At 34.9% G+C, this 25,610-nt stretch overlaps 1 protein-coding gene across 4 annotated transcripts in view; it reads left to right on the forward strand.

Annotated features, from left to right (window-relative positions):
- The window catches only part of ASPP (Ankyrin-repeat, SH3-domain, and Proline-rich-region containing Protein), a 388,674-nt gene that overhangs the window by 248,850 nt on the left and 114,214 nt on the right, over positions 1–25,610 (forward strand). The window contains exon 1 of one of the 4 annotated variants that reach the window (XM_074090062.1): positions 761–982. The exons of the other annotated variants lie outside the window; for them this stretch is intronic. The gene's annotated coding sequence lies outside the window, so the exon portion shown is untranslated. Of the gene's footprint in view, positions 1–760; positions 983–25,610 lie in introns of those variants that run through there. 4 annotated transcript variants of the gene reach the window in all.

The following is a 25,610-nucleotide window of genomic DNA, read 5'->3' on the forward strand; positions in this document are numbered from 1 at the left end:
AATGTTTATAGTAAAGTTTTATTCTTTATAACAAACTAAATTATGCCCGAGGTTTTAAGTATTAAAAATTGTGGCTCCCCGTCCCGTGAGATCTTCGAGAAATATATAACATTAGTCAGTCACCTTACTCTATTACTGGTATAAAGGTAGCGCTAGCAATGCGATTAATCGATTGTTTCATGACGACAAAAGCAAAACTTAAGGTTATTAAGAATGTATGTTTAAACGACCATTTCTTGACCCACATAGCTTGGTCCTCTTGATCTCTAGGATTGAAATGCTTTTTTTTTGTGAAAATCTTGCGCGCTTTTAGATCGGTATATTTAACAAAATTTTCATCAGCGTGTTACGAAAACAAAAACTTCGAGCAAAGCTCGGTCGCCAGGTACTTAGACTTTAATAACCCTCTTCTCACTAAAACCTCGTCATAAAAAACAATTATCTCAAAGTTTCTAATTTAACTTTAAGTGTAATCGCGGGGGTCGTAGATAAACGGATTCAGGGATAGGCCGGCTCTACAGGTAGCGCATTCCAGCGCTCATTCGAGCCTCATTAGAAAGCGAAGAAACAAGGGGCTGCATGGAACAAGTAATTATGGAGACGTGCAACAATTCTCGCGTTCGTTCCTTCTCGGATACTTTTTTTTCACTTTTAATATGTGCATTTTTAGTGGAGGGTGGGGAGTTGCACCCTATAGTGTGAGCTTGAGCTTTCGTTCCGTTGTCGCCGGCGTCACAGCGTCAGTCAGTCAGTAGCTTGGAGCCCTTTGTGGGGGCCGGTCGCACCCGTGATGCCGCCGCGCGCCCCGGCGCGGTTTCGCTGTAACAACGAAATACGTTTTGAAAGTGGTTAAAACATTAATACAGCCTCACAGAATGCGTATGCGTGAGTTCCAACACTAATAAGACTGGAAACGTTCGATCATTCGTGCAAGTTTTAGAAATAACTTGGTCATTTTTAAGTTTTACGTTTGCGTATTTTCGTAAGTAATTGAAACGAGTCGTGTTGTTTTAACAGTTTGAAAATTCCCGCTCATTAGTGAATGGTTTGCGAAACTTATTATAATTAATTGAATACAACTAATCCCTAACATCAAAGAGATACGATCGCTTTGAAACTTCCAACTAAACTTTGAGCGCAAATAATTTGAAAGAATGTTCTCTTCCGAATTCTTTCTGAGTCTTTAGCGGATCCATTGTACATAATTAAATACTAACGACGATTATTGTACGTATTTGTCAATACTTATTTCTTTATGTGTGTTTTAGATTAGATTTATGTTATGTAAAATAAATCCATACATAAAACATCTTTCTACGATGCGTGAAGGAAGCGAAAAAAGCATTAAGGGATGGTTGAAGTCATTAGTCTCTGCCTAACCGTATGGGACAAAAGTATTTATCTTAAAATGTCCCTTTTTGCTTTCATTTTGTCGCCACATGTAAACGCTTGAATTTTTTAAAGGCCCAATATGGAACCTCGTATGTGTGGGTGTAAGTGGTATCTTCGCTTCCCTAATTTGCGGTCCATCTTTCAATTAAAGTTCGTACTCGTCGGCAACTCCTCGAGGAGCACTTAAGGGTTTCAACTGCCGGTCTTTGCGAGCTTTGATTAATAAACAACTTCGATACAGCAATTCAGACTTTGGTAGAATGTAGGTATAGTTTTTGTGAAAACGATTGAGTGTTGAGGTTTTTTTAATACTATTGTCATAAATTAAAGCATGCGGTTTTATGGTTCTATTTATTCGTAAATCAAGAATTTCCATTTAGACAAATAGAAATCTGAAACTAGAATATACCTTGCAATCTACATTTTGAATATCCTTTGTTAATAAAAATACTGATCTATTCATCGAACTTTTTCATCCATTTTTTATCTTAAAAATAAAATGTGAAAAATTCGAAATAAAGTAAAGTATTTAATTCTCTGCGGCCAGAAAATAACATTAATAATTTTTTTGCGGCCTAATTAAGTACAATGTGAATTGAGTCTTCAGAATGTATTGGAAAAGAAATTGCCCTAGTTAAAGCAAGTGTTCTCGATATTCGATTTCCAGTTGAAATTTTGTTTGAGAGTCTCATCATGATCAATGTTAATTTTGTAAAATTTGGTGAATTCCGTTTGAATGATCATTTACACATTTGATTTTAATTTGCAGTCAAATAAATTACAGAAGCGCTTGAGGTATGAGAGCGCATAAATTGTTAATAAAATCTGAATTACTTCTGCACTAATGCTACTTATACAAAGGTATTGGTATACTAAACGCCAGATATATAGGTAGGTACTTTATGATTCGGAATTAATAAGTACATATTATGATGGCAAACGGTATTACATATATTTAATAATGAAAACATAGATCCTTTTAATAATGTGCAAAATTTTAAAATAAGTGAATACATTATGATTTTCAATTATTTTATTGACCGTAGAACAAACACCAGAAGTACCTTCGAATTGGAAGTAATCTACAATTGACTCGTGATTTGAGATGTGAATTGGTGTAGCTGTAGCTCGTCTCTATATTGTTCCTTAAACTAAACAGTAGTTTTCGATACGATGTCTGAAAGTTTTGTGTTTATAGTAGCCAGACTTCAGTATCTCTTGATAAAACAGGATACTGCGACTCTTTTCAGGATTCCAGTCGGATGACAGGTTTATTTAGGATTCACTTTGTTTTGTTGTATTTGTGTCTTTGTGAATGGGAATAATGTGTTCATTCTTTCTTTTCTTTCTTTAATGACTGTGTCATTGGGATAGTCATTAATATAAATTATTCAGTCATATGTTTTCACGCTTATCAAAGCATGTAAGGCGGTGTACTAAGTAGGGCTGCCAGTTCTAAAACAAATGCTGGAAATGCTAAGTTCATTATCAATGACCATCCTATAACCTCGTGGCACCGTGTCGAGTAGTTTATAAAAATAAACAGTGGTTAGGAATTTTCAGTTTTAGATCTGGTAACCCTAGTTGCGTGTCAACAAATCCGTTTGCCTTGACCACAACCGATTACCGGGCGCGGTTCCATGGGCTCAATACATCGAAATACCTCTACTATCGGCTGGAATCTCCCAATGTATACTAATACATTATACTTTCTATACTTTAATTTTTTATCAATTTTATAAATATTGTAACCAATTTACCACACATTTCATAATCACAAGTTAATTTTGGGTTTTGGGAACCTATAGAACAAAGTATAGGTTATCATCCACATAAACGCCGGTACAGTATCTTCCGTGCTTTCTTCTTAGTGCGAGTTCTTTCACGTTCTGATACGATACTACTGCTTCTATTCTCTTCTTTATTTGGTCAAAACTTGTTTCGACCTTCTCCTTCCTAGCTTTCCTCCGATATTTTCTTGTAGTGTTGTTCAATTGCGTCTAAAATGGAAAAAAAAATATCTTTGGTTACGACTTCAATTTAAGTTCTTTTAAGCAATCAATTCCGCTTTTAACTAATTTATCATAATTTATTCTGTATTTTTATACCATATAAAAGGGTTAGGTTGAAATAAATTCTGAATCAATTTCGTTATTTTACGATTTCCATGAACGTGAAATTTACTACCAATAAATTGTGATGGTATTTTTATAGAACGTCGGTGGTTTCAGATTATTATTCGTAATTTTATGAACAAACAAATAATACTTGTATTGTTTTTTCTATATTTATGACGATAGCTTCCTCGTCTTGCAAAGAAAAAAAAATCTGAAATGTTCTCGTTTCATAATTTTTTAAATCGTTATTCTGAGCAGCTATAAGCGAAGTATTACAATAAAATATCGCGATCACAGTACTAATAAGAAGACTAGAAGGTCACGTAAGTCAATATAAGCAAAAAAATAGTTCTGGAATCAAATATTGACTGGTAGAGATCCCTTATATGTAGTTATAAGTTCTCCTTTATTCATATCACAACGTTTGTAAAGTTTTGTAACGTTTCTTTTTGTACAATGAAGGGTTTACAGACATATAAACGATCATCTCTATGCTTCTTGTTTTAGTTCTATGGTCGAGACACTCTCGATGGCCTAGTAATTATTATGAGTAATACTCGTACTAGTCTTATATCTCGCTCGTGTTCTAAAGCTAAAGCTGGTGATTGCAATTTATGATCGTGATCTGGTAAAGGTCTCTCCCAGCTGGGAATTAGTGCTCGTAACGGTACACGCAATTGCTTTGTACCTTAACGATGAAATACCAAAACAAGCTGTGAATGTGTCATAAGTAAATAATGAGGTTTGCTGTTTTAATCGTAAATAATTGACTTAAACTTAAATATCTAATTATACAAGGAGTCTTAAAATTAACCTTGTTTGAGGGGTCATTCAATTTTTACGTACGCAGATTTATACCCGCCTCTCCCTATAATTGTCAGCAAAAGTAAACAAAGTTCCGACCCTCCCATACTTACGTAAACTTTATTTACGAGAAGCAGTTATCAGTTACAGTTTTTAATTATTCACGTCACTGCGTGTAAATAAACACAAAATATTTTTGTTGTGGGATATAGACCTTTATCATGATCATGCGTAAGTACAACTGCATCAAAATATCGGGAACTCATTAATAGAGAGCGGATTTGAAGTAGCGATTACAAGTTTAATATGGATATGACTACTGCGATTGGTTAAAATACAATACAAATATTCTTTATTGATCACCAATAGCATAAAGATAGATAAATAAATTTATTTATTAGATATCATGTTGTTTATTGGTCTTACAGTTATAGGTAGAGTCATACACGATGACGCGTACCGTGGTTCTTATTACAATGTCATTAATGTGTAATTTTGTCAAAATCACGCGTCTTCTGAGATAATAGATAAATTATAGATAATTAAATTCAATAAATGTTATTCTTGCAACAAACTATACAGTTTTGTACAGCTCATACACAATAGATCATATTTATTATGCACTTTTTTGATAAAAATAAATACTTACTTGCACTTGTCTTATTCATATTAAACTTGTAATAGCTACTTCAAACCCGCTCTACTCATTAAAATCATCCCGTAACAAAAATATCAAGCAGTTCCCAATACCAAAAAGTACGAAATTTATAGACTGTAAAGTGTTTTTATGCACATTTAATTTCTCTGTTGCTGACATAATCACTATCCACGCCCACTGTCCCCCATGTTATCAAAAATAAGCTAAGCAAAAGACCCCACCCCCTTTGGTACTTACGTAATATTTGAATGACCCCCCTTGATTTTTTCTGGAATGTTTTTCATATATTTTTTTCATTCAGGATGAAGTTGACCTCTTTGACGCCGCTCTTACATTTGAAACATCGACTAATGCATAGAATAAGGACGTTAGTGAAACACAGTTAAAAAACCAAAAAACATTTACAGGTGTCTTCGGTTTAACTAAATGAACGATCTGCTTAAATGTTTACGATTAATTTAAAACACATGTTACATATTAAATTTCATAATGTAGCGTAAAACAAGGATTTAAGGATTAAGGACAAGGAATTTACTTGGACCAAATTATGCAACGGTATCTTCAAAATTGATTGCAGATGGCCTTTGGCTTAAATCGATTCCACTGTTCTATTGTGTCGCCATGCCAAATGAAATCCTTTAGATTCGCTATTTACAATCGATACGAGTGACAAACATTAAGGCGATATACAAATAGGCAAAGATGGTGATAGATATGTTTACGAATGCGAATGGCTTTTCAGAGCCCGCAAGCGAACAGCTCACCGAGCATTTCGACTAGAGATGTCGGACCTTCAGTCCGCATCTTGCAAATTAACATTGAGGGTATAAGCGCTGCAAAGAGTGTGTGTTTGTACCTATATATTATAAGCCTATTTTAAATGTATGCCATACGATTAAATAAATAAATCGATACCGAGGTTAGAGTTCGTCAGTGAAGCCAATTTTAGATTGGGGGAGCACAACGATATTACTACCTATCTACAGGCTATTCGGTCCTGTTTTGAAAAAGTCGTAGACAAACCACGTATTTCATTATATCACTAGTCTTTTCCAGTCTATCGATCTTCAAGAGAAGTCCAATGTTCACGGAAAGCAAACTGAAATGATAATAATATGAGTCGAGTCGGATATTAACCTGTCTACTTCTAAAAGCGACCCCTACGAACGCCATCCCATCCCCACGCAACGTCAGAGCATCGGTGCATGTACAAAATATTCATTTAACAAAGAGAATGCTTATAATTGAAATACCGAATTATGGACTCCAATAATTATTTGCATCAGATATAAAAATACGTCTGTGACTTTCCTTTCCGGTGACAGTCGAATAAACAAATTCATGTTTTATTTTCGAGTTTAGTGCATTTATAATGAGCTACAATAGTATCTAAAAATTGAATACCTAAATTACGTTCTGCAATTGCACACACATTACACCATTATCAGTCTGCAAACCTGAGCATTTAAATACGGTCAAAAATATTGACACTTATTGAATATTTTTGGTGGCTTAATTGTAAAATCACAAAGCAGCAGGCGAGTTGTAAATAATCCGGTGGCGTGTTGATTCAGTGGCTCATTCTGGTCGCCAATTTGTGAATCAACAAAGGATTCCACGCTCAGTCTCGGCGCTGACTCGATCGGATTTGACGAGTATCATCTGCATTCTGTTTTTGATGAGGTTTGACGATATTTGAAAACAATTGCCTGTTTTTTTATTCTGATTCTGAAAGCGCATGATATAGGATTGATACAATTTCAATAATTCAACAACTACATATACATACTTAATCACTTAGGTATACCGTGTTTGTAATAAATTAATCGTTTATGTTTCGTTAATTATGCAAAATGAATTGATGATACTTAATCTCTGAACATAGATGTACTGAAAATGGCTATTTAAATCGCCGGAGCAAAAGCGAGTCCAAGCCCATCGGTGACAAGGGTTATCTGTTCTAGTTAAAATCAAGTGCTTCACCTTCTACATTATTTCAAATTTAGTCATACTTGTTAGAGACAAAATGCTGCACTTCGTGAAGAAAGCAAGCCGCTTTGCACAGTGATAGTACAGACTAAACTGAGTGATTTGATTCGCAGCAGCGGAAGTTTCACCCCTTAGGAACAGAGATGGCGCCACTTCTTTAAAAAATATTTCAAAAAATTCTACAAGCTAAAGTAATAAACCGATTTCAATGTTTAATATCTCAAATGAGAGCCTATTATATACGTTACTTATAAAAAAATACAAAAAAAATATTTACAAAAAACTTTTGTCAAAAAACGCCATCTTAAGTTTTTTTTTCTTACCTGATTTGTAGTTTTTACTTGATTGCTTAAAAAAATTGTATGCAACATGAATGGTTTAATGCATGTATATATTACTGAGTACATAACGAGTATTTAAAAAAAATCCGACACCGATACCTATCATATTTAACGAAATATGAAAGTTTAAATGTGAGCACAAATTTCTTTAAAAAATATTTCAAAAAATTCTACAAGCTAAAGTAATAGACCGATTTCAATGTTTAATATCTCAAATTAAAGCTCATAACATTCATTATTTACAAAAAAATATAAAAAAAATATTTACTGAAAACTTTTGACAAAAAACACCATCTCAAGTTTTTTTTTCTTACCTGATTGGTAGTTTTTATTTGATTGCTTAAAAAAACTGTATACAACATGAATGGTTTAATGCATATACATATTACTGAGTACAAAATAAGTATTAAAAAAAAATTTGACACCGATACCTATCATATTTTTCACGAAATATGAAAGTTTAAAGGTGAGCACAAATTTCTTTAAAAAAATTCAATAAATTTTACAAGCTAAACTAATAAACCGATTTAAATGTTTAATATCCCAAATTAAAGCTCATAAAACTCATTATGTACAAAAAAATATTAAAAAAATATTTACTGAAAACTTTTGGCAAAAAACGCCATCTTAAGTTTTTATTTCTTACCTGATTGGTAGTTTTTACTTGATTGCTTTACATGTTGTATGCAACATGAATGGTTTAATGCATACTTATATATATTTCTGAGTAAATAACAAGTATTATAAAAAAAACCCGACACCGATACCCTTCATACTTCACGAAATATTTAAGTTTAATTGTGCACACTTTTCTTACAAATAAATTTCAACGATATCTTCAAGTGAAACTAGTACTCTGATTATAATGTTTAATGTTAAATGAAAAGAAGAACGACATTACCTAATTTATTAAAAAAAAAGTTTTTTCCTGGTGTTACGAAAAAATATAATTACTTTAAAGTTAGTAATTATTAAGACAATAAATAAAAACTATACCGTTTCCGGCATAGTTGGTTCTGAGATGTGGAAATCAGTGGTTAGCATACAAAATAACCCTGCATTGAATATTATATTAACTTACTTTTGATTTGTACAGACACCTTTGCAGGATTTACACTGGGCAGTGCATGGTAAGCTGACCCGACGACACCCACAACGCATGGTATCGCAGCCAGATTTGCAGCCACAATGGTCCAAGAGGCTTAATTGCGACCAAATCGCTGTAACTGCCGACAATTCTGGAGTCCTTCTCTTTTGCCTTAGTCCATCCCCAAGAAGATGCGTGCAGCTTACCAAGCGGGCCAAATATGGAGAAACGCTCTGAAAGCAGAAGTTTCCGTACCATGTCCATCTTCTTGGGGGATGGACTAAGGCAAAAGAGAGTTGGCAAAAGAAAGTAAGCCTCTTGGACCATTAAGTATTGTGGCTGGAAATCTGGCTGCGATACCATGCGTTGTGGGTGTCGTCGGGTCAGCTTACCATGCACTGCCCAGTGTAAATCCTGCAAAGGTGTCTGTACAAATCAAAAGTAAGTTAATATAATATTCAATGCAGGGTTATTTTGTATGCTGACCACTGATTTCCACAGGTAGGTACAAAATTTTAGATCTAATGGTAATCAACTAGGCACAAAAATAATTCAACAGTAATTACAGCAACACAGTCCGTGTCTAAAAGATCTGTGATTTTGTAGTATTGGAATAGGACAAGTACTTCAAAACGACTTTTCCTTTTCAGTTCTACATCTGCCGATGAACCCGAAGAGGACTTATAGGTTTTAATTTAAATATTTGATAAACATTGATGTTCATAGTCTTTTATTTCAAATGTGACATATCTATAAGCTGTAGCCCTACCTATCAGATAAAAAGCTAATTTTTAAATAAATTCGCCAACTACTAAGCAATATATATTACATCTCAGAACCAACTATGCCGGAAACGATATAGTTTTTATATTTTTTGTCTTAATAATTACTAATTTTAAAGTAATTATATTTTTTCGTAACACCAGGAAAAAACCTTTTTTTTTAGTAAATCAGGTAATTTCGTTCTTCTTTTCATTTAACATTAAACATTATAAATCAGAGTACTAGTTTCACTTGAAGATTTCGTTGAAATTTATTTGTAAGAAAAGCGTGCACAATTAAACTTAAATATTTCGAGAAGTATGAAGGGTATCGGTGTCGGGTTTTTTTTTATTATACTTGTTATTTACTCAGAAATATATATAAGTATGCATTAAACCATTCACGTTGCATACAAAATACAATGTTTTTAAGCAATCAAGTAAAAACTACCAATCAGGTAAGAAATAAAAACTTAAGATGGCGTTTTTTGCCAAAAGTTTTCAGTAAATATTTTTTTAATATTTTTTTCTACATAATGAATTTTATGAGCTTTAGATTGGGATATTAAACATTTAAATCGGTTTATTAGTTTAGCTTGTAGAATTTATTGAATTTTTTTAAAGAAATTTGTGCTCACATTTAAACTTTCATATTTCGTGAAATATGATAGGTATCGGTGTCGAATTTTTTTTTAAATACTTATTAAATACTCAGTAATATGTATATGCATTAAACCATTCATGTTGCATACAGTTTTTTTAAGCAATCAAATAAAAACTACCAATCAGGTAAGAAAAAAAAACTTGAGATGGTGTTTTTTGCCAAAAGTTTTCAGTAAATATTTTTTTTATAATTTTTTGTAAATAATGAATGTTATGAGCTTTAATTTGAGATATTAAACATTGAAATCGGTCTATTACTTTAGATTGTAGAATTTTTTGAAATATTTTTTAAAAAAATTTGTGCTCACATTTAAACTTTCATATTTCGTTAAATATGATAGGTATCGGTGTCGGATTTTTTTTTAAATACTCGTTATGTACTCAGTAATATGTACATGCATTAAACCATTCATGTTGCATACAGTTTTTTTAAGCAATCAAGTAAAAACTACAAATCAGGTAAGAAAAAAAAACTTAAGATGGCGTTTTTTGACAAAAGTTTTTTGTCAATATTTTTTTTGTATTTTTTTATAAGTAACGTATATAATAGGTTCTCATTTGAGATATTAAACATTGAAATCGGTTTATTACTTTAGCTTGTAGAATTTTTTGAAATATTTTTTAAAGAAGTGGCGCCATCTCTGTTCCTAAGGGGTGAAACTTCCGCTGCTGCGAGTCAAATCACTCAGTTTAGTCTGTACTATCACTGTGCAAAGCGGCTTGCTTTCTTCACGAAGTGCAGCATCCGGCCAAAAAATGGCCTTAAGAGCGCGCAAACATTTTGTCCCAACTCGTCACTGGCGCGATCTCCTTCCCGCGGCCCGTGTTTCGCCCGCACACTACAAAGGTTTGCTGTGTGCGTACGATGCGAGCGTTGCCGAAACATTAAACACATCTTGATCGTTGTACATTTTTCGTCGTAGTAAAATTAAGAAAAAAAATTGTTGCGATATAAATATTTTTATTCCTTAACATAATAATTTATTTTATTACTTACAAGCTTTTTACTTATCTTGCCCTGTTAGTACGTTAGTTATTAGTAGGTATGGATAAAATTTTGGAAGCTAAACTTGACTAAATATGCGTTTTCAGATTAAGTTAAAATTTTACATACGTGTGTAAATCAAATGACAATGCAGTATATTATTATGATTTATGAAGCCTGATCTGATGATGGAGCTGGAAGGTGGCCGTAGGAACTCTGTAATAAATCTATATAACCACATCGACTTTGGGCTCGTTTGATTCGTCTTGACAAGTACTTTGGCCCTAGATGGCAACAACGTATAAAAATTACAGTCAGTAAAAAAAGCTGGCAATAAAAATTTAATTTTTCAGTGCGCGCAAAATATTTAGTTTCAATGTTTCTTACGCATATGATGGTATACTGTGTGAGGGCACGTAATAATTAGTAAATAAATGAATATTTCATCATCATTGCTCATAATTATTTTCATCTAATATCTTTAAACGAGCAATTCCGAAATCCCCGATATATATATATATATATATATTTCGGCGATAATGTGTACGTGTATATAAAATATTGTATGAAATTTTACATAATTAGGCCTTAAAACACTCGTGTGATGCTATAACGATATTCACTTCGCTGGTATCGTTAACCCACACTATGGTTTCAAGACCCCTCTTTATGTAACAATTGCATAAAATACTATTAGTAGATTGTACACTACGGGGATAAAGCACTTTATTATGTCACGGGTACGGTATTGAATCCTGAGCGTAACGAAGGACTCCAGATTTAACTCCCGAGCGCAGCGAGGGTGTCGTGCGTTAACTCCCGAGCGAAGCGAGGGTTTTAAGATGGAGTCCTTAGATCAGATGGAGTCGACTTCTCTGGGAGTAGATTATTAACAATGCGTAAGGCGTCTAATTTAATGGACTACGGAGTCCAATGACATTTTAGTAACAGGAATTTCATTAGCTATCGTACATGTTCGGAGACAGTCTATCAAAACTGAGTAGTATCCTGGAATGTTTAATAAACATTAATCTTCATTTTATATGATTTCACTTGGTACGTACCTAATAAAATACTGTGCAAATTAGACAAAAGTATTATTACTGAATAAAATTGTGGCAAAATCTAATTTTTTTAAAGTTGAAAATGCGTCATACATTTTACATATTGGGACTTATAGAAATCTCATGATTAGGTATATTCGACATTTCAGCCTGTTCTATTTTCCGTCTGAAAATAAATGCAATCTTAAAATCAAGAAAGTAATGTTATCAATCCGAATTGGATTAAATTTAACACAAAAACGTATTTATTATTGATCCTGAATGTACAGTAATGGGAATTAGTATTGATAAATAACCTTTTAATGGTAGTATAGTACCTGATAAAAAAATGCTATCTTAAAACCAAAAACAGTAATTTTACAGTAACTTTAATTCCGATTTGGAGTGAATTTAACAAAAAATATATTTATGGAACTAGATTTATATCTTGGATTTACAGTAATGGTAATTAATAATGATGAATAACCTTTTCTAAGCAGCTCATACTGTGTTAACAGTACTGTGTTTTTTCATCCCAAATGATTTTCGTTTATTACCCATATCTAAGAATATAAGACTTTTACTTGTACAACAAGATTTTATTTACTTTTATATCATACTCACTATCATACTAACAAACATACTAACAGGGCAAGTTAAATAAAAGCTTTAATAACTTTAAGTTACATTTAATTTTTTAATACAATATTTTTTGCTGACTGTACTTTTGTCCCTGGTTACCACCTAGGACTCGTCAAGACAAATCTAAGGAGCCCAAACTCGATGGGGTTATGTCGTTTTATTACAGAGTTCTTGTGGTTACCTTCCAGCTCCATCATCAGATCAGCTTCATGTCATAATAATAATATTACATTGTCATTTTATTCACACATGCACGCAAAGTTTCATCTCAATCAAAAATCAGGAAGTGGGTCAAATTTAGTTAATACTTACACACTACATACTAACATACATACTAATATGGCAAGTTAAATAAATGCTTGTGAAATGTAAAATGCATCTACCCGTATTAGTTTGAGTGAAAATTGCGAAAATTTAAAACATTTAATTTTAACATGTAAAATTACTTATCAAGTATCAAGCAATTGCGGACACGCTATAACTATCGGGTGTTTGCAGTAAAGGTTGATAACCTTGCGGAGAGCGCAGAGCGATACGTCCGTTCCTTGGGAGAGCCCGGCGCTTTCTGAGTCGTAACTAATAACGCGCGCGGTTATATAATCGATTTAGGACCCAAGTTTAGAAAATTGTCAAACTTAAATGAGCTATTATTAAGCGCTGAAAAAAATATTTACAGACTAAACATTTCCTGTAGATTTTTTATTGGCAAATACATCACAACAAATGAGATAAAAAATGATGAAGTAGACCGATTTAGACTTTTTGAAGAATGGTATTTGAATAATAATAACTAATATTTTGATACATATGATGACCCTATGTCTTAAAAGACTATATTTCCTATTATAAAATACTAAAGTTACACTGTTTGTGGTGGGTTATAATGGAAATATTTCACATGAAAGACAGCTCTGACGCGTATTTTTGTAAAACCTCACTAACAAAATGATATGGCAAAAAAAAATCGCTGACGGAAATAAATGGAAATTACCGCTATACATCAGAGTAAGAGTTTATCTATATGTTACATTAGTTTTTCCTTAAAAAACGTAAGCATTTAGACATTAATAAGGCATTTGAAAAACCTCAAAATCGCTGAATGGGCAATTTTTCGTTTGCACGCTCTTAACAAGTATGACTAATTACAGTATAGATAGTTCATAAACAAATCTTATCCCCCTATAGATTTGAGTTCAATTTTAAAGTTACACATATTCACAGTAGGAGGTATCTGAGTACCTACTATTGAGCATGTTCGTAGTTAAAGGTGTCACTTGTCATAGTTCGCACACGACACTGTGTCCCGGTTGTGAGATTAACTTAGCCCTTAAGGCAAGCCCTGTCTAAGGAATACATAGGTAGAACGCAAAGCAGCTCTACCTCTGAATTCGAAATAGTTGAGCAGTTAAAGTAATTGCTTTTAAGTTGTGAATCTACACAATAGTATAATGGAGTTCGGGAAAACTATGCTCCAGCCAAATTATGGTCTTTAACTTGGAATTGCCAGGTCGTTTTGTTCCTACCAATGACCTGATGGGGTAAGATTAAGACTGATTTTAATTTAATGGAGTTAAATTAGATAATTTAGCAAATAAATTAATGTTACTCTCGTTTCGTTCGTTTTAATTAAGCAAATAATTGATAGTGACCGGTGTTTTTGAGTCCTTCATGTCCGGTTTAACACTCGAAGTTTAAAAACAGTTTTTTATCATTATCTCATTAAAGCTATATGATATTAGTTATCTGTGTATTATTAAATCGCGCGCACCGTACCATTAATGAGATAAACGACAATTTAAATTAACTTATGCCTCTTCTTAACACATTAATACTCTTTAATGGCTTTAAATTTGTAATAATTACAAACCATGATGATTTTTCCCGAATTTGTTTAAGCAAAATATCCAGGCTCGTAGTTGAAAGTAGGTCTAACTCCTTTATGCGTTCTCTTTGACCCTCTTTGGCGCAGGTAAGTATTTTCCCGTCGGGAAATGGAACCTACCTATCTATTGGATTTACATAAAGGACTGGATCGGTTCGCAGCGGTGTGTATTTGCGTTGACAAGTACCGAATGAATAGTTGCGCGATACACGAATCAACACTCTCGCATGGAAATTCAATTTGATATTGATATCTTGCATGGGTGAAAAAGGAGACGCGAAAGCAGACGAACTTGTTTTTTTCAGTAGGTATTCAGAGACTATAACCACTGGTAGTCTGTGGTACTGTAATGTCAAATAGGAAAGGGATATTCCACTTTTTAAAAAGAGTAATAAAATTACTTCTTGGTAGCCTAGTTTTTTCTGTGTGGGGCCGATATACGAGTACATATTTTCTTTTATTTATTTTCGATACTTAGGTTGCAAGATCTTTTACAACAGGCCACATGTTGTAGTTGTAACACTTTCTCTATTAATGTGCTAATACCGTAACGTTTTTAGTTTTGGATTATGGTTGTTTAGAGGCTAATTAAATATTTTTCTTTATTGTTTCTGTTCCTTCAACATAGTTGCCATTTGCCGCTAACCATTGTTTCTTGTAAATCGTATTTTTTACCCCACGAGACAGGCCATGCTTAGTGTGGGGGTCAGCACAAATGTATTCTGCGTCTTTAATATTTTTGGAAATAAACTATTTGTATTTGTAATGAGAATGAGATTCCACTCTTTTCTTTTCGTGTACGAATACTTATTTTAAAATTAACTACCCTAAAACGAACAAGAATTATACAAAATATCTTTGACACGTGTATCTATCTCTTTTTGCAATTCTGTTTAAAGTCGTGTAATTTAGAAACTGACAGCGAAATCTCTCAAAGGTTTCAATTTCACTTCCATGGTTTATTTTATGACTTTTAATAAATGGAAGTAGCAAAGACTACATTATTTTTATGCGACCGCGTCCAACAGGTAGCGAAGTAGGTAAGGCGACCCGCGGCGGGTATTCGGCCCGGCCACGACTGAGTGCGACCTGCGACACGCGAACGTTCTTTACTTATTCGCTAAAATAATTTAAAGTTCGTGGCGACGCGCGCTGTCAAGCTTAACGTTGTAGTCGCACTGACCAGTATCAAAGTTTAAGTACCCAAACATTAATTTTCCATTGTAAAAGTAAATAAAACAGTGTAGAGTTTAGTGTCTGATACAGTCAAATCCCGGTTTTTCATAACTCTTAAATTACAGATTTTATGAATACAGCTATACTTACTTACAATTATAAGTTTTTTTTTAAGTTTTCTCCCGACGCGCTTAAATGATCACGGTATACCATTGTGCCGCGGCATAGGTACACACTCGGTATACTGCTCTATGCACACGTTTGTGGCACGCGGGGCTATAAAATAAGGGAACGTAGTAGCGATATTGGCCACTCCTGTGCACTTATAGGCTTTAGGTGGACGTGCATCAGGAGCACACATATTGCTACCGTTCCCATCCCTCGCTACGAACATTCTCAAGGGGTATAATTAAGTAATACATTGCTTGTGTTGCCAATTAACGAGAGAAAGAAAGAGTCTCGACCGTGCAATGAAAAGCGAATACGATCGCCGCTTCGTCGCTCACGAACAGTCGTAACCGGGCCCATATTATAGCCACCGCAAACGACTCTTCTTATCAGCCGTGAACATCGTCTCCGATATGCACGTTAAGACAATTTAGTACTACTTTTTTGTCATCAACTGTGTTATTTTGGTTTTTTGTAGCCTTAAAGCACTGTTAATAATGCGTTTACAAGTGTTAAGAGCGGTAAAATTAAGTAGGTAATTTATCTACATATCTAAGTTACCCATTTTGAATGTCGTGCGCCGAATAAAGCGCGACCAGTAATCATAAATATGTTTTAGGTACATAGTTTTCATAGTTTTCACAGTGGCTTAAATATAAATAAATGAAAAATTTACATAAAATATGAAACATTGCAGTGGCCATTATTCCCAAACGAAACTTATTTTTACAAGCTTTTTATTTGGTTTCACCTGTCCCGTTGTCTGTTTGTAATCAAATCTTGCAAGTTAAATTCGACCAACTTCCGGTAATAAGATTGACTTGGGAATTTGTTATACTTATGTAAATTGCGTGACAATACAATAATCTGGTAGTGACATCTTAGTAGTCCGGCCAGGATCGTCTCCGCAGGACGGAACTCTTCAACGCTTAATGGCATCGACTTGAAATTTGTTATGCAAATGTAGTTTGGGTGACAATGCAAGTACAGTTAACAAAAAGTACAGTCAGCAAAAAAAGCTTGTATTAAAAATGTTTTTTTTTTTTACCAAAAACTTTTACTAAGTAGACATTAATAAGTGTGAACTTTCGCAATTTTTAATAAATAATTATTACTTATTCTTATTAATGGAGAATCCTGAAGTAAAACCATGTTGGCTTTGCAAAAAGCGAAGGTTTGACTGCGCTTTAATATGCTAACGGATTGGTTTGCCTTATATCAAGTATCAGTCCGGTATCCATAAAATATTTTCGACATTATTCTTTACATATCAGAAGGTGAAGTGCATAGCTAATGGTCAGCGAAAAATTAAAAAGTTAAAAAGATTGCAGGCGCACTAGCTCGACAATAATGAATTAGCGCGCCTGCAATCAGTCACATTTTTTTTTTTTTAAGTTAAAAAGGCCATGGAAATGTTGGCACAAGTCGTATACAGCCAAGTCTAATGGCCGGTATCAGATATTTTGATGGAACTCCGGACTTTTTCTATTGGGTCTGAAATAGCTTGTGGTGTTTTCGGTGAAAAAATACACCTGCAGTTTATTTTTAATGGAAAAAGGCGGGAAAGCATAAGAAAAATATTGGAATAAAATTAAATTTTATAATATATTTTGAGAAAAAGTTTATTCTATTTCAGAATTATTCACCATTTTTGAGAAAAGCTTTATATTAGTCTTGGGTGGAATAGCAATTGCTAGCTTCATATTAGTTAAACGGACTCGGACTCGTCCGTTTAATACTCATACTCAGCCAGCAATTGCCTACTTCCAGGCCACGACAATAATCTACTATTATTATTTTTAAGGCAGTGTTTCTGTATGTGTTTGTATCTATTTTATCAGCTAATAGAACATTCTGATTCTTACTTCTCGATCTTTACAATAGACAAGGATCCGTGTCTTAAAGTCCCCTTAGCGTAGCTCAGATATTCGAATTTCTGGTTAACACGGACTCGGACAGTTATTAATGTAAATGATAATGTAAATTGACCGAACATTAATGAAGATCCATCGATTTCGCAGCGAATTCATCACGTGGTACATTTACATTGGATATTGATTGCAGCAGGCTTCTGGGAGTTCAACGGCCTTTATTTAACCCCCGACGGAAAAAGTGTTATAAATTACTCTCTCTAATGAATGGACTGATTTCAATGCGGTTTTTACGTGAAAGCGAGTTTCCTTGCGGTGATTCTTAAGCTATGTTTAATAAAAATCGGTTCAACCGTTTTTGAGATACTCACTGAACTTTCAAATGACAATGTTTGAAAAAAGGGTCTATATCGACTGGTCGAAAATTGTTAGTCACAACTCTTTTTTTCTCTGAAGCCATTTATTTTTCAGAATTGTTATAACATAAACCTAACCTAACTTATATGATATACATGTAGAGTGCGGGCCGGGGCGGGGCGGGCCTGCGACGCCGGCGCACCCTAGATTATTGTAAGCGCGAACCAAACCGCGTGATCTCGCCAACTATTGCATAAATCTGCTATAGGTTTTTAATAGTGGCTAAAAAGGTAAAAGCATGTATATAAAAATAATAGTAATAAATAAATAAAAAAAAAAAAGTTCTACAGAATGACCATTTAAAAATGTATTGTATTGTATTGTAAAATTTTATTGTTCATAAAAACACATGAAAATAACAAAACACAGGATAATAAGCTGTACAAAGGCGAACTTATCCCTTAAAAGGGTCTCTACCAGTTAACCTTTGAACGATTGACATGGTATCAGACACAAGAGTAGACACTACGAGTAAATGAAAAGATAAAAGAACCAAAAATTTAAATTAACTCAAAAAATGTTATAAATACACATATGCATATGTATATAGGTACACACTAATATATAATAATAAAATCTATAAACTAATATATATCAAGACCAAAAAAAATCTTGTAAAATACATATATACACTACATATATACCAAACACAACACACAACACTGCCGCTTTTAAGATTTTACAATGAACTGTCAAGCCAGTACGCCCATAAACGATTCCGCAGGGTGGCAAACGACTTATGGAATTTATGAAAAATATATGATTTCAGCGGGAAAAAGATTACGACTAACAATAATTATGACAAATATTATGTCAAACATTTATGTCGTATAAAATTATGGCTTTGAGAAAGAGATCACTCGTCGAATCCGACTCGGCTGGGCAGCGTTCGGGAAGCTTCGCAGTGTGTTTTCTTCCAAATTACCGCAGTGTTTGAAGTCAAAAGTCTTTGACCAGTGTGTGTTGCCAGTGATGACATACGGATCTGAGACGTGGGCGCTAACGATGGGCTTCATGAGAAAACTCAAACTCACTCAGAGGGCTATGGAGAGGGCTATGCTCGGGGTTTCTCTGCGGGATAGATTAGAAATGATGATATCCGCAGTAGAACTAAGGTTACCGACATAGCCCGAAGAATTGCGAAACTAAAGTGGCAGTGAGCGGGGCACATTGCTCGCAGGACGCATGGCCGATGGGGCCAGAAGGTTCTCGAATGGCGTCCGCGGACCGGGAGACGAGCTGTCGGTAGGCCTCCAACAAGATGGAACGACTTGGTTAAGATCGCGGGATCGCGGTGGATGCGGAAAGCACAAGACCGGTCTGAGTGGAGAGCCTTGGGGGAAGCCTTTGTCCAGCAGTGGACGTCTTTCGGCTGACATGATGATGATGACGATGAAAATTATGGCAGTCGAAAGGATCCCGTGAAAAAAATAATATTTATTAATGTTTTGGTATTCGTTGGTAAAATATACGTACCCAATAAAAAAACTTAGCATCCAATTTCAAGTTCCTTAGGTCAAAATCGGTCAACCTGTAGGGATGGAAACTGTTACCAACGTTTACATGAAAAAAAGTTTTGCAAACATATTGGCACAGCCGAAGACAAAGATATCTTTACACTTTAGCACCTTGTCGCTGTCACTTCATGTTTTGAACTTTTGTATACCTAAAATAGTCAGATGACATACCTACAGTCACAAGGTTACTTCACAATACTTAATCAACAAGGTATCAACATTTAATTGTAGGTGTTTGCTAAGCGACACCAAAATAAGTAGGTAACAATATTTTAACTAGTGAGGCGTTGTTAACAGCACACTGTTCTCTTATGTTTATATTTGTCTGTTGCCAGAGTTGCGAGTACCTTCCTAGGCCGTGCTTCTAGAGTTAGTGGGAGGCTCAGCACGAGTTTATTCAGCTTCGACGGTTATTTCAGGGTTTTGTTACCAACATTAATAACCCAATCGAGAGAAAATTTCATTTTGAAAGATTGATTGGCTCAGTCTCTTTCTGCCTGTACGAATATTTCTATGGTGAAGAAGAGCTGTATTCCTTACTGGGGCTAACTTAAGGAGACGTAATGTGCAGAGAAGAGATCTTTTAAATTCCCACGAGGTCATCATCATCGTCATCATCAGCTGGAAAACGTCCACTGCTGAACAAAGAACTCCCTCCCCCTTAAAACGCCATCATCATCATCAGCCTAGAGCAAGTCCACTGCTGGACATAGGCCTCTTCCATGGCGCGCCACAACACCCATGAACGCCATAATGACAGACAATTATAAGGTTAAACGAACTTACCTGAAGTGAAGTTCTACCCAGATTGTATGCAATACTTGTTTCGATAAAATTACTAGCAGCAGTCGATATTTCGGCTCGCAATAACGCGTAGTTTAAAGCACCTAGGTAGTGTAAAAATAAAAATATTATGTGGCAACACTCCCATCTTAACGTCATTTAGTTTATAGCAGTGAATCTGATGATATAGTGGAATATACATATAAGTATATTCCACTATATCATTGATTCATTTCCATTGACTTAGTCAAATTAGTCTACAATAGGTACTTCAAACTTAAATCTTAACCGGAAATTAGTTATTTACATAACTTATCGGTGTGGGTGGGACATTATTGTTATCGAAACAAGTATTGCATACAATCTGGGTAGAACTTCACTTCAGGTAAGTTCGTTTAACCCTATAATTGTATGCAATACTTGTTTCGATAAAATTACTAGCAGATGTTTAGAGGATTATATAGACTCCTGTAAAATCAAATCAACGTATTTATTATTATCATAGCGAAATGTTAATTAACCTCACTAAAATATTATAACATTAGTTATTCTAGGACACAGGTAACAAATAAAATCAGTCTCATTCTATGACATAGATACCAAACAAAATTAGCCAACCTCTGACACAACTTTAAACAACAATTGTTGTTTGAACAAGTTAATATAAAAATAAATCTAATAACAAATTGTAACAAGTTCTGTCAAACAATAACATTATTTATAATACTATACATTTTATGTATTTTGAGCTGCTGTACACACAACTCTTGCAACTGCACTGCATGTTCACTAACATTATTAATCAAGGGCCTATTATAATGTCTAGCGAACGTCGCAGATCTACTGGACCAGCCAACAGCCTTTAAAATGCTGTCTACAGTAAGACCCCCGCGGTGTGCGCAGGAGGTTGACGCGTGTCTGGTAGAGTGTGATGAAAACACTGATACGTCCACACCACTATCGGCCATCACTTGTTTCAGCCATCTGCTGATAGTCTGAGTAGTTGCTGAACATGAGGATTCTTGAAAGTCAAAAATAAATGGTCATTGGACTCTGCAACATGCCTTAATTCTTTAGTCACATTAATATAAGCCGATAGTGTTGTGGGCAGGGCATATCTGGTTGTTCTCTAAAATATGGCAAATAAATTTTGGAGGTGGGTTACCTGGCGCTGTAGTCTTTAAAATGTCAGTTATTATTACTTCAGCACCATCCTCAGTAAATCTTATATTATTAATCCTCATATAAACAAAGTTTGTACTCTTTGACCTGTAGTAAGAGCTAACAACATAGCGGTCTTTTTCGTGATTTTTTCTAAATTTTAATTTTTCTAAGGGGTACCAATGTTTTATATATGACAATACAATAGACGGATCCCATATATTTTCGTATTTAGGCATCTTTGGTCGTAATTAAATATACCTTTAAACCAACGTTTAACTCTGTCATCAGTACCAATGTGAGTGCCGATTATGAGTGAGAGGGACGATCGATGACAGTTTAAAGTCTGATAAGAGGCTCCCTTGTAAAAAATAGATGATAAATAAGATATTACAGTAGGGACTGAGCTATGAAATACATCCACCTTATTAGTCTTGCAGTTTTGCCACCACTGTTTAAGACAGCTACTGTACTGTTTAATGCTATTAGCGGATAGAGATGCCATCATTACATCAACCCCACTCTCTGATATCATCCTTCTGCTAAACGCCTGCCTGATAAGATGCACGCCCCCAGGATAAGCTTCGCGTGCATCGGGTGCGACGTTCTGAAAGGAGAAGTAAGGAGATTTTCAGATGGACCCAACATGACAACGTCAGATGTGATTAATGAAGTCAGCAAAGGATACCATGGTTGTGATGGCCAGATGGGATAGACTACTATACCGGTAGCTCTATCATTTTTAATCTTTTGAATGACCTTCGTCAATAAACAAAAAGGCGGGAAAGCATAGAAAAAGTGTGGAGTCCATTTTATGGTAAATGCATCTATGTTATTTGCAAAGGGGTCCCTGTGCCATGATATATAATCTTTGCACTTTGCATTTGTTCGTGAAGCGAACAGATCAATATGTGGAGATCCAAAGCTTTTAACAATTTTTTGAAAAGCAGAATGCGACAATTCCCATTCAGTATCTATTTTAGTATAGCGGGATTCAAGGTCCGCATCAGTGTTATCTTTTGATTTTATGTAAGATGCAAAAATCCAAAGCCTTCTGATCTCACACCATTTCCAAATAAGTTTTGCTAAATTACTAAGATTGGGAAATTGAACACCTCCCATGCGATTAATGTAGGAAATTGCAGTTGTGTTATCAATCCTAAGTAATATTTCACAGTTCATTAAATCACTTGCAAAACATTGCAATGCGAAAAAAGCGGCCAATAGTTCTAAATGGTTTATGTGATAGCCTTTTTCTTCTTCTGACCAAACCCTCTTGCCTTTTTCCATTACAAAAACTACCCCAACCTGACCTACTTGCATCACTAAATATCTCCAAACAGAAGTTATATTGTTTTATTTCACAAAAACCAGAACTAAGATTAGCTTTCCACCACTGTAAGTCCGATTTAATGTCAGTATTTATTATCATTGTTTCATCAAAATTGTTATCAGACTTTTGCAAAGATAAATATTTTTCTCTTTCCATGGTCTTAGTGTAAACAAAACCATATGAAACAGCCATACAGACCGATACTAAATTCCCAATAATTGAGCAAAGTCTCTAATTGAACAACTTTCAACCTTCAAAAACTTATTTACCATTGATAGTAACTTATCCCTCTTCTTTACTGTTGGGCTCAAGGTCAAGTTATTAGAGTTAATAATAAAGCCTAAATATTCTTGTATGTTAGATGGAATGAGGCGACTTTTTCTGTGTATAATAAAGCCTAGGCACTCTAAAAGGTCTCTTGTAATTTTTGTATTGTTTTGACATTCAGTATAAGATGATCCAATGCATATCAGGTCATCTAAGTATAACTAACCTTATACCCTGTTCTCTCAGAAATTCCATTACTGGTTTTAGTAGCTTGGTGAAGGCATAGGGAGCCGTTGCCAATCCAAAAGGTAGACAGTTGAACTCATATAAACTATCATTGAACATGAACCTTAAATATTTTCTATGGTCTTTGTGAGTACCTAACAAATAATATGCATTCTTTAAATCAATTGTGCACATAAAATCTCCTTTTGATAAAATTTACAAAGAGTTCTGATGTCTTCCAACTTGAAATGAGTAACTTCTACAAATTTATTAAACAACTTTAAGTTTAAAATAAATCTGTGTGTACCATCAGACTTAGGAACTGTAAAAATACTAGACAAGAACTGATGGGGTTCTGCTTTACATTTGAAATAGCACCAAGCTCCAAAAGCTTTATGATTTCAGTGGAGAGAATGTATCTTTCAGACTTATTTGTAATATTAAGTGGTATATTATTTTGATATGGGTTAGCTACCAGAGGTATAGAGTAACCTTTAATCCATTCTAAAATACTGGATCTTTAGTAATTTTTCCCAGCAACAATAGAAAGAGCTTAATCTACCACAAAATTTTACCTCTATGGGTATTTGGCACGGCCTCTGCCCGTTGGCGGCGGTAGCCGGCGTCCCTGGCCCTCATGGCGGTGCGGGGCTGTAGCGCTGCTGAGGCTGGTGGTGTCCCCCTCGAGCTGGACCCCTCGCCTGTGGGCCCTGCATTGGGCGTCGAGGGGTTGGTACCAGTTTTTTGAACCCGATGTAGATGTCTGGGGTTGAGGCTTTGTTTAAGTGCACTGCTAGCTCTCTTAATGGCAGCCAGTGACTTACCGTCTCATCTAATTTGTGTATAAAAAGTCTGACCGTGTATTCTCCTTCAAGTTTAGACTCAGGCTCTTGTCCAGATGCGGAGATATCAGCTTCTTACGCATGTTAGTGTACTCATAATGGAGGTTACATAGTAGCCGGGACGCATCTCCTAAAGACTTGATTATGTCAATCTTGTCTTCGCCTCGTGATAGCTTGTGAATGGCATATAAAACTGATGCTCCTGCTAGACCTAGGTCTTGCTGTCTCCCTTCTAGAAGTTTGTCTCTTGTTTTTGTCGAAGAGCTTAAAAATCGCATTGAGCTCATTATTGAGCTTGGTGCCTCCAACAGCATCATGTTCGCTGGAATTAACAAGTTTTTAGTAATAATCTCCTTTTGCTCTTTAGGCAACCCTTTCATGAGGATCCCATCCATCCTTTTGGTAATGTCACTGTGGATATCCTCTCCATATCCCTTTCTTGGGCATTTCATCACCCAGGGCCATCAATACTTCATTCGGAAGGGAATCTACACCTTCATCCGTAACGTCTTCAACCTCCAGGATTGAAAATGCTTCAGCCTCAGTCTCTATCTCATCCTGCCCTTGTTGTTCAATGTCTGGAACGTACCAAGTAAAAATTGAATCCACATGATTCTGAATACCATGACCATAGTCTAACTAAAGCATAAGAACAGGTAGGTAGGTACATGGCCTCTAGAGATCACCCTCACGTTTAGAGCTTACAGTATGCAAATGCATGGGCATTATATTTAAAATTATTATGTAATGAAATGTCTGACTTATCATATCATACATTATATTATGTTTCCAACGGAACACATACATTCTCCAACGGAATACAAAGTACGCAACTGTTAAGCATTGTATCGGTGTCGTAATAGGTGAATATGATGAATATTTTCAACGAAATATTACAGAATCACAACTGATAATGTATTAGTCGAGATGCTTGTAAAGTAATGGCTTTCCATTCCCAACGGGAATGCACTGAACGCACAACGTGCGTTGTGGTTTTGTACAACGTACAAAGGCGCAAACACCGTTGACTCAGTTACAAAGTAATATCGCAACAAGTATAGTACTTACGGTTGTTACATTTGGGTGGTGTGTTATTTCCCTCGACCGATATCTTTCAAGACGCTTTTCTAGTTTCTGAATTTTCGACCTTCTTTTCCTCGTCCTCCTTTTCACTCTTTCGTTTTGGCATCTTATTTTATCGAAAACTATAGATTTTTAGCTTTTTTCCACTGAGAATAAAAATCTGCATAAAACCACGACCGTTGCGTTTCACGCGCGAAAATAACGAATGACGTTAAGATGGAGTGTTGCCACATAATATTTTTATTTTTACACTACCTAGGTGCTTTAAACTACGCGTTTATTGCGAGCCGAAATATCGACTGCTGCTAGTAATTTTATCGAAACAAGTATTGCATACAATTCGCACTTGCATATTCTTGCTTCAGTAGGAGCTTGCCAGACGTGTCTGTTTATTTTTTTACTG

Source organism: Choristoneura fumiferana, chromosome 7 (assembly GCF_025370935.1).
Source record: "Choristoneura fumiferana chromosome 7, NRCan_CFum_1, whole genome shotgun sequence".
Classification (NCBI taxonomy): Eukaryota; Metazoa; Arthropoda; class Insecta; order Lepidoptera; family Tortricidae; genus Choristoneura; species Choristoneura fumiferana.